The 10,551-nt window shown below is 49.4% G+C and overlaps 2 pseudogenes; one reads left to right on the top strand and one right to left on the bottom strand.

Moving 5' to 3' along the window:
- Nucleotides 1-1,548: 1,548 nt before the first annotated feature.
- Nucleotides 1,549-1,668, bottom strand: LOC136633709 (5S ribosomal RNA; annotated as a pseudogene).
- Nucleotides 1,669-3,223: 1,555 nt separating this feature from the next.
- On the top strand, nt 3,224-3,343 carry LOC136634111 (5S ribosomal RNA; annotated as a pseudogene).
- The last annotated feature ends 7,208 nt before the right edge of the window (nt 3,344-10,551 follow it).

Genomic DNA, 10,551 nt, shown 5'->3' with positions numbered 1-10,551 from the left:
TACAAGTGAGTTGCAATTGCACCAGGCCACAAGCTTTTGAGAGGCAACAAGCTGGGCTCCGCACTAGGGGTCAAAATTGTGAAAAACTTGGTATGTACGAATAATGCCATCATGTTGCACATCATTGGAAAGGCAATTTAATGCAGAATGCAATGAAACAAACGGCATTGGAATATCTGTAGTCTATCAAAAGTTATGGCCAATTAACCAGAAAAGGTTATATTTATTTATTCACTTAATAGATTAAATTTGATTTCATCTTTATGGGAGGGGGGGGGCTACAAAATCTTCTTTGATCCTGGATAGCAGATGCCTTAGCTATGACACTGCCCCATTTTTCACTTTTTAAAAAGACTGAGTGCGATGTCATTACTTCTGGGGCATCGTTTTGCGCTTGGCACTGGGCTACGCTTTCATTAGCTATGCCACTGCCTGGAACCTAATCCCATGTTGCCCACAGGCTCAGTGATTCAGTATCTGCTAATTCGACATCCGCTAGCTTTTCCCGGAACCTCACCCTAGCGGATAACGAGAACTGACTGAACCCTGAAGTCTGGCACTAGCGAAAGCTACTTGGGCACAATTGCTCAGAACCTGAGCAGGATCGGGGCACAATTTCCTGGTAGGGGTGCACCAAATGCCTCCCCCTTTACCTGGGGATGCTCTAGTCCAGTGGTCTTCAACCTCTTTCGTTCCTGTAAGCTGCAGCGACCCCACAACAGAGGCTTTGTGACCCCGTTGAATTCCCGACCCCAAGAACACTGTCCTAGCACAAGGAATGCCTCTTCCCTTTTCTCCTTCCTTCCCCCATCTGCTTCCAGTAAGGGAGATGTTCAGAATATCTAATTCGTACGTGTGCTAAATTACATTGACTCTTGACAGCTTTATGGTGTTTTTAAGATTAGAACGGGGTGAAGCCTCCAATTATTCGTGGAGTAAATCCAAGCAAATTGATTTCTGACAACAGGAAGTTAACAAAATGAATGTCGTCAGTGGGATATAAGTTACGGAGCCTCTCTGTGCTTCGGGTTTTTCGGTGCTTTTGATTGCTCTCATCATCTAGGAATACAGGAGATATTTATTTCCAGCCTGTCCGAGTGCTACGTCCTGACTTTGTTTGCTACCCTGAATTAGGGGCAGTTTACTACCCTGAAATAAGAACCCACTGGCCTTGTCCAGTCGTCATACGTCTGGGTACACTGCATGTAGGTTCAGCAGGAATAGGAGCATACCCCTGGCACTGAAAGAACACCTAAAAATCATAAGAGAAGGGGTGCATTGGACCACTCAGAGAAAGATGTTCTTAAGCCTAGGGGCCACCATGGACAAGGCCACGCTGTTAACCAACCATGTCAAGAGGTTCACCACTTATGCCAGGAAGTGACACAAGTCCGAGGAGAACGAAGTGGCTTGGAGCTGCTCCACGCTGCTGGGGGAAACTGGGGGAACAGGATTGGGATCCGGCTTAACTGCCGAGTCCCAGCCCTACCTCCTGCTCCCTGCCTGTCCCCTGGTTGGCAACCTTCAGTCTTGAAAGACTATGGCATAAGCCTACAGCACCCGGTATTCCCAGACGGTCTCCCATCCAAGTACTAACCAGGCCTGACCCTGCTTAGCTTCCGAGATCAGACGAGATCGGGCATGTGCAGGGTAAACTGTCCTACTGCCCTCCCTCCACCTCAGAACACCTTCCTCCCACCTCCTCCCTGCCTTACCCAGACTGCTGCGTCGGCTGAGCTCAGCTGGTCTAGCCTTCCCTCCCCACGTTGGCGCAGAGACTGGATACAGCCTCCGCGGGCCGGCACACATCCCTGTGCTGGCCCAGCCGACACAAGGAGGTGCAAGCGTACTTTACGGCTTGCTTTAAGGGACTTGCACTGGTCTAACTGATAGTTAGGATTGTGCCCTTAGTTCTTAGCGTATGTGAGCAGGACAGGAGCAAGGGACTCTTTTGTTGTCGTGCCGCAACGTCACGCGATTCAGAAATTATAAACGTGCCAGGGAATGAACGAGTAGCAGCAGGAACACCCTAAGGTAGACACAGCCCCCTATGAACACACTCCATAATTACTGCCGTTAGATTATATATGTCCCATAGCCCGCTGGAATGCGCAAGCCCAAAGTACTGTCAAACGGCCAAATTCTGGTTCTGCCAGCAGGTCATTAGTTATCTCTTGCTCGACACTACATAAATTATTTGTGGCAGGCCTCTGCATTTAAGAATAGTGATAAAAGAGGTTGTCGGCAAGAATAAACTTCCAGTGGTATCTTAGAATGAGAAATGTGAAAATACATTAGTTAGTAAGCTTAGCAAGCCAGATGAAAGGGGGGACCGTTTGGAGACGATGAGGAAAGGGTGCGATCTATCAAAGAAAAAAAAACAATTTCCTGTTTTCCTCGACATCAGGATGGACCCAGAACCGAATGCCAAGACTGGGTGGCGTAGCTGGAGGGAGGGAGGAGCACTCAGCCTGGCAAGGAGGTGGGAGAGCGGCTCCTTCCTTCGAAGCCATTCCCGGTGGGGGGGGGAGGCAAAATGCAGCCATACGGAACCAAGACTGCAGTACAACCCACAGCGCAATCCTATGCAGTTTGACGCAGATGTAAGCCCTACTGTGCAATGGGGCTTACTCCCAGGAAGGTGTGTGTAGGAATGCACAGAGCGGTGGAACCTGGACCAGTGGAAGCAGGAAGCAGGACTCGATGGGCCTTTGGTCTGATCTAGCAGGGCTGTTCTTAAGTCAACTGGTTAAGTTCTTTCCTCTGAATGATCAATTGTTTCTGTCCACCTTCCAGCGCTCAAGTGCCAGGCCATTGAGCTGGTTAGGCTCAATGAGAATTCATTGGCCCATTGAAAATTCATGCGTCCCTATCCGCGTTTGGAATGGAGTCGGCATGTGCCAAGAGGGTTCTCCAGAGCCACAGGCCCCAGACGGCGACCCCCAGGGGTTACCCTGCCAGCCCGCACTGGCCCCACAACCCACAAAATTTACCTGGAAGACATCTGCTGTAGCCCATCGAGACCTTGGGCTGCTCAACCACGTGGCCTCCCACACTTCTGAAGAGAAACAGGAGGACCAAGGTGCATTCTGCTCCCAGTGATGTAACAGGGTCATATGAATGTAAAGGCGCTGACCCAAATAAACGACTTGGGTTGACCCCGCCAGAGGCTTCCACCATGTCTTTCAGGGCCGGGGAAGTCCAGGAATTCCTCAGCCCCCATTAGAAGAGCAACTGTTACCCTGTACATGCCTGATCTTGTCTGACCTCAGAAGCTAAGCAGGGTCAGGCCTGGTTAGTACTTGGATGGGAGACCACCTGGGAATACCGGGTGCTGTAGGCTTATGCCATAGTCTTTCCATGCCTGATCTCGTCTGATCTTGGAAGCTAAGCAGGGTCAGGCCTGGTTAGTACTTGAATGGGAGACCGCCTGGGAATACCAGCTGCTGTAGGTTTATACCATAGTCTTTCCATGCCCGATCTTGTCTGATCTCGGAAACTAAGCAGGGTCAGGCCTGGTTAGTACTTGGATGGGAGACCGCCTGGGAATACCGCGTGCTGTAGGCTTATACCATAGTCTTTCGAGACTGAAGGCTGCCAACCATCTCCCTAAACTGAACACTATCTCCTGATCTCGTCTGATCTCGGAAGCTAAGCAGGGTCAGGCCTGGTTAGTACTTGGATGGGAGACTGCCTGGGAATACTAGGTGCTGTAGGCTTATACCATAGTCTTTCGAGACTGAAGGCTGCCAACCATCTCCCTAAACTGAACACTATCTCCTGATCTCGTCTGATCTTGGAAGCTAAGCAGGGTCAGGCCTGGTTAGTACTTGAATGGGAGACCGCCTGGGAATACTAGGTGCTGTAGGCTTATACCATAGTTTTTCGAGACTGAAGGCTGCCAATCATCTCCCTAAACTGAACACTATCTCCTGATCTCGGAAGCTAAGCAAGGTCAGGCCTGGTTAGTACTTGGATGGGAGACCGCCTGGGAATACCAGGTGCTGTAGGCTTATACCATAGTCTTTCCATGCCCGATCTCGTCTGATCTTGGAAGCTAAGCAGGGTCAGGCCTGGTTAGTACTTGGATGGGAGACTGCCTGGGAATACTAGGTGCTGTAGGCTTATACCATAGTCTTTCGAGACCGAAGGCTGCCAACCATCTCCCTAAACTGAACACTATCTCCTGATCTTGTCTGATCTTGGAAGCTAAGCAGGGTCAGGCCTGGTTAGTACTTGAATGGGAGACCGCCTGGGAATACTGGGTGCTGTAGGCTTATTCCATAGTCTTTCCATGTCTGATCTCGTCTGATCTCAGAAGCTAAGCAGGGTCAGGCCTGGTTAGCACTTGGATGGGAGACCGCCTGGGAATACCAGCTGCTGTAGGCTTATACCATAGTCTTTCCATGCACGATCTTGTCTGATCTCAGAAGCTAAGCAGGGTCAGGCCTGGTTAGTACTTGGATGGAGACCGCCTGGGAATACCGGGTGCTGTAGGCTTATTCCATAGTCTTTCCATGCCTGATCTCGTCTGATCTCGGAAGCTAAGCAGAGTCAGGCCTGGTTAGTACTTGGATGGGAGACCGCCTGGGAATACCGGGTGCTGTAGGCTTATACCATAGTCTTTCAAGCCTGAAGGTTGCCAACCATCCTGGGAGTTAGTTCCCAGGTGAGTTAGTTCATGGACGTGACAGCCGGGCAACATGGTTAGGTTTTCATTGGGGGGGGGGGGGGGCATGGAAAATGCAGGGCAAAGAAAGTTTCTCAATAAATAAATAAATAAATAAATAAATAAATAAATAAATAAATAAATGCTCCACCTGGAGGGGTCGGGAAAAAAAACACCACATGCTCTGACCCATGGCAGGTATATGCAATCCTGAGTACATAGCAGTTTAACAAGCAGATCAAATTGGAAGCTAGCCATTAACCACCGTGCAATTCCTTAATTACTTGGTAACATGATATCTTGTTTTTTCCCCTTCACTGGGTGCCGCTGATGAGACCAAAGTTTTCTGTTTCAAAATATAATTATTCCGGATGCCTCATTGCTGATGCTCATCTGTGAGTAATCCAGCAAAGCTGACAGTTCACCCACCCACTTCGACCCAAATGAACAAGTGCCGTCAGCCATAAACGCCCTGCAGGGCTCTCCACAGATGGGTAGAAAAGAACCCTTGCAAGTCCTTGGAAAGGGGGCAGCCTTGGGTAGGGGCAGACGGTAGTCTTGGATCCTTCTCCAACCAGACAGCTCTCCCCCATTTCCAGCATCCCCACCTGTTCAGGGCAAAGCACCAGGCCCCTCTCCCACGGGGAGCCCACCTGCTCTCTTTTCAGCTCTGCGTTTTCAATGACGGCTGAGTTAGGTATTGCATGACCCACCTGAAACTGACTCGTGACCCACTTAGTGGGACGTGACCCACCGTTTGAGAAGCACTGATCTCTAGGAAGCATACAAATCAACCAGCTACTTCCACCAGGATCTGAACACAAAACCCAACAAAGGACTTTTAGGGCACCAGCCTAACCAGGTCTACTCAGAAGGGAGTCCTATTTTGTTCAATGGGGCTTACTCTCAGGAAAGCGTGGTTAGGTTTGCAGGATTTACCTGCTGAGGATCTGATGTTTGGCCATTCTCTCATTGACTCACTTCATTCAGTGCATAATACATTCCTTTTATCAAGATACTGTGCGTGCCCACTCAAAAAGAAGTCCCACAGCGTTCAATGGGCCGTACACCCAGGAAAGCGTGTATTGCAGCCTTTACCTTATAGCAGAGGAGCAGCGGTACATTTTGAAGGACAGGCTCTGTCCTGATATCCCCATAGCTTCTCTCACATTCCCGGTCATGTTCCACCAAGACGATAAACGGAAAACAAATCAATTTTATCTTTCATCGCTGGACAGTTTTGTTCTCCAGTTGCTCGTTTCTACTTTGAAACTCATCCTTCATTGATAGATACCGTCTCATTCCACATTTTGGTAGTGAGCTGCAATATCATAAAAGGTATGGAGAAAAATGGAAAGGTGGAATTTAAAAATAAATAAATCCCATTTAAATAGAAAAGGCATAGAATAGAGTGCAATTCTATGCCTCTTTAGCCAAAAGTTCTGTTTACTTCCAAAAGTTCCGTCTATTCAGAAGGAAGTCCCATTAGAGTCAATGGGGCTTACTCCCAGGAAAGTGTGGATAGGATTGGGCTGTGCATCTCCTGGGGCCTCTCACCCAATGCAAAGAAGTAAACAAATGCAGTTCCCCTTCTGGAGGGAGGGCCTGATCCAGTTGTATCTTCTGCCCTCTTTCCAACCTCCTTCCCCTTTCATGTGGAAGACAAGTTCCATTTACTTCTACGGTCTGTCAGCCCAATCCTAGGCATGTCTATTCAGAAGAAAGTCCCATTAGAGTCTATGGGGCTTACTCCCAGGAAAGTGTGGATAGGATTGGGCTGTGCATCTCCTGGGGCCTCTTACCCAAGGCAAAGAAGTAAACAAACGCAGTTCCCCTCCTAGGGGTGGGGTGAGGAGGGCTTGATCCAGTCATATCTTCTCCCCTCTTTCCAACCTCCTACCCCTTCTATGTGGAAGACAGGCACTCGCGCCCCTTAGCACATTTCTCAGTATGCCCCTTTCTGGAAATTCCATACTTCTTGGAAATTGTCCTTTGAAAAAACTTTCCAGGGCCGCATTTGAGCTCTCCTGCTATTGATGTCCTTCCTGCAGGAGTCCCAGAGCTCCACTCTGCCCCACAGTCCCAGAATTACATCCCTGCCTTATCAAAATCTAGGGAACGGACACGCTTTTAAATCATTGCGAAATGTCAACTGAATTCCATAGCCTGAGCTTAGTAGTTGGCAACCTTCAGTCTCGAAAGACTCTGGTATCGCGCTCTGAATGGTGGTTCTGGCACAGCGTCTAGTGTGGCTGAAAAGGCCGATTCGGGAGTGACAATCCCTTCCACACCGGGAGCAAGTGCAGTCTGTCCCTGGTCTGTCTCCCTGGCGATGGGCCTTCCTTCTTTGCCTCTTAGCCTCAGACTGTTGGCCAAGTGTCTCTTCAAACTGGGAGAGGCCATGCTGCACAGCCTGCCTCCAAGTGGGCCACTCAGAGGCCAGGGTTTCCCACCTGTTGAGGTCCATTCCTAAGGCCTTCAGATCCCTCTTGCAGAAGTTCTGGTATTGCAGCTGTGGTCTACCTGTAGGGCGCTTTCCTTGCACGAGTTCTCCATAGAGGAGATCCTTTGGGATCCGGCCATCACCCATTCTCACGACATGACCGAGCCAACGCAGGCGTCTCAGTTTCAGCAGTGCGTACACGCTGGGGATTCCAGCTCATTCCAGGACTGCATTGTTTGAAACTTTGTCCTGCCAGGTGATACCGAGGATGCGTCGGAGGCAGCGCATGTGCAAAGCATTCGGTTTCCTCTCCTGTTGTGAGCGAAGAGTCCATGACTCGCTGCAGTACAGAAGTGTACTCAGGACGCAAGCTCTGTAGACCTGGAACTTGGTATGTTCCGTCAGCTTCTTGTTGGACCAGACTCTCTTTGTGAGTCTGGAAAATGTGGTAGCTGCTTTACCGATGCGTTTGTTTAGCTCGGTATCAGTTTTTTGACAAGATATGCTGCTGGTGGGTGGCTCACATCCCCCAATGGCCTAACTCATAGTGTAGTGGTTAGAGCTGTGTTCTTCAACCTGTGGGTCAAGAGGCCTCACTTGGGTCGTGGCAACCTTTCCAATCCCGTGCTTGAGAGGGCTGGGATCCAATCCAATCATGGAACTGCCCTCAACTCAAAACTAAGTTCTTGATACAATCCTGCACATCCTCTTCTCGCTAGCTTGCCCCACAGCTCCTAAGGTTGGCCCTGCTTGGGTGCTACCTCACAGGGTTGTTGTGAAGACATGAGAGGTAGAAGGAAATGGGGTAGGCCGGGGCAGGGGGTGGGTGTATCAGATCCCGGGAGGGAGCAGGATTGGCAGTGGCCTACAATCCTATATATTGTTGCAGGTTTTTCACAAGGATTCTGTGGTTCCCCTGGGCTGGTTTTCATGGCTCCACAGGGAAGCCACGGCTCACAGTTTGGGAACCACTGGGTTAGAGGGATGGGTAGACTGCTAGATCAACTCCTGCCCCCTGGATCATGAAGGTTCCTAGATGACCATTCACTGTCTCTCTGACAGTGTGTCAATATAATGTCTTCAGAACTGACCCCCTGCATTGTGAGCTTGGGAATTGTCAGGTGCTTTTGCCTGGTCTGTTGTTGAACGGATGCCAGGCGCATCCCAGAAATGATCCCGAGAAAGGAATCATGAGACACTCCCAGTGGACATTTGTTTTTCTTCACCGTGATGCCTGTGGGATTGAATTTCTGCAGGACTTCCTGGAGTTGCTCCATGCTGTTGATCAGACAGGGCCTTGATTAATGCATGATCGACTAAGGCACAGCCCCAGGAATATATCTACTGGCTTGTTTCCATAAACAGCTTGCATCTATGGAAGACTGAGACACAACACTGGGAACACCTCACATATAAAACTTTTAAATGTGTGATCATTTTTCCCCCCTAGGGGCTAACTTAGCATTTCTCAAAGTGTGGCTTGGGACCCACTGGGTGGGTTGTGATGTCTGGTGGGTCCCGCAGAGCCTCCAGTGAAAACGTGGGTGATGGAAAGGTCTGATAACTAATGGCCTCAGGCTCTGAGGCTAGTCAAAAATCAGGGAGCTGCTAATGGCCCTGCAAAGAGCTGAGCTCCTGCAGTTTGCAAGAGAGCTGGTAATTGCCCTGCAAGCAGCCAAGCTCCTACAGTTTGCAAGAGAGCTGGTAATTGCCCTGCAAACAGCCAAGCTCCTACAGTTTGCAAGAGAGCTGGTAATTGCCCTGCAAACAGCCAAGCTCCTACAGTTTGCAAGAGAGCTGGTAATTGCCCTGCAAGCAGCCAAGCTCCTGCAGTTTGCAAGAGAGCTGGTAATTGCCCTGCAAACAGCCAAGCTCCTACAGTTTGCAAGGAGCTGAGCCCCTGTAGTTTGCAAGCTTGTGTAAATACAGGGAGATCAATGCTTGAGCATCTTTTTTCTGATGTTTTTTTTTTTTTTCCCCAAGTCCATCAATGACAGGTAGTGGGGACAGGTGAAGGCTGACCAACCTGGAGTCCTATAAGACCTTCCAGCCCGGCCTGGGATGCCAACCTGTCTGGCCTTTTGCCCACATTGCCCCCTTGGCCATGGCCACACTGGGCAAGGCCTGGGGGGGGGGGAATAGCAGCCAACCCACTTATGGCGCCGTTTCATGGAAAGCCGTATTTTTGAAGCGCAGTAAAGCTGAGAAGTGCCACGGAGAAAAATGACTTCATTAACGAAAAGTCTGGGGGGATGGGGAGGTAGAGAGCAAATTATTGTCCTCAGCTGAACTTGGAGGATACAGCTGGGAGACTGGGAGACCAGTCTGGAATACTCAGACTTTACCTCCCGGCTACTCTACAGCTTCAAAAATCCTGGTTACCCAAATTCACTGTAATACAAGAAAGCCATTCAGGCAACAACCGTCATATCAAGCCAGACATACCTGTAACACAGATGCATCTCTTTCCCCAGCTTGTCCTTGCTCAGACTTCCCTCCCCGGCAACTATCATCTCCAGTGTGTCGACCTGAGACTGCAGGCCTCTTGGGGCAGAGACTTGTCTGTTCATCTGTTGCAAAGTGCCCCATGCACAAATATCAATCCTACTTCCCGCTCCTTTATCATGACGTCAGATTTTTTTTTATTAATAGAGGTGCGTGTTTATCATGAGTAAAATAAGATTACAGTCTAAGAGCCCAATCCTATGCGTGTCTACTCAGAAATGAGTCCTATTATAGTCAATGGGGCTTACTCCCAGGAAAGTGTGGATAGGATTGTAGCCTAAGGGCACCAGCCTAACCAGGTCTACTCAGAAGTCTCCTATTGCGTTCAGTGGGACTTACTCCCTGGAAAGTGAGGTTAGGATTGCAACCTTAGTCTTACTGAATGCAATGGGCTTACTTCTGAGTAAAATAAATAACTGTTTTCAAACACCTCTCTTTATTCATGGTTGCCACTTAAGAATTCTTTGATTATTCCTGCTGTTACTATGAGTGTTAGGGCCCTATATATGTCCTTTTCCTTTCCTATTCCCGTGTGCTTATTCCCATGCAAGCACGAACATGTTTTACAGCTCATTTGCGTCCCTCCCAGGCTGGCGCAAGGGACTTGCGCCAGCTAAGGGCGTAGTTAGGATTGCAACCCTATTTATATATCCAACTTTGTGCTTAGAAAGGCAGGTAGTAAAGATTAATCCCAGGCCATTTTGGCGGGGTGACTGGGCTCCATCCTCTTGTCCATGGGCTCCACTCCTTCGTCGGCAGGTTCCATATCAGGACCATATGTTTTACTTCCAATTTTTCAAGGGTCAGCCGTCTTGGACACAACTGGGCAGTGCCTTGGGACACAGTGACGTCACCAGGAAGTGCAGGGTTGCAGACTGCACTGGGCAACAGCCTGGGGGGGAGGGGTGACACCACTAGGTGACAAAATTTTGGA

The sequence above is a fragment of the Tiliqua scincoides genome, chromosome 13 (assembly GCF_035046505.1).
Source record: "Tiliqua scincoides isolate rTilSci1 chromosome 13, rTilSci1.hap2, whole genome shotgun sequence".
In the NCBI taxonomy this organism is placed as follows: Eukaryota; Metazoa; Chordata; class Lepidosauria; order Squamata; family Scincidae; genus Tiliqua; species Tiliqua scincoides.
Note: the sequence above shows the minus strand (reverse complement) of the source record. Positions and strands in the feature narration are given on the sequence as shown.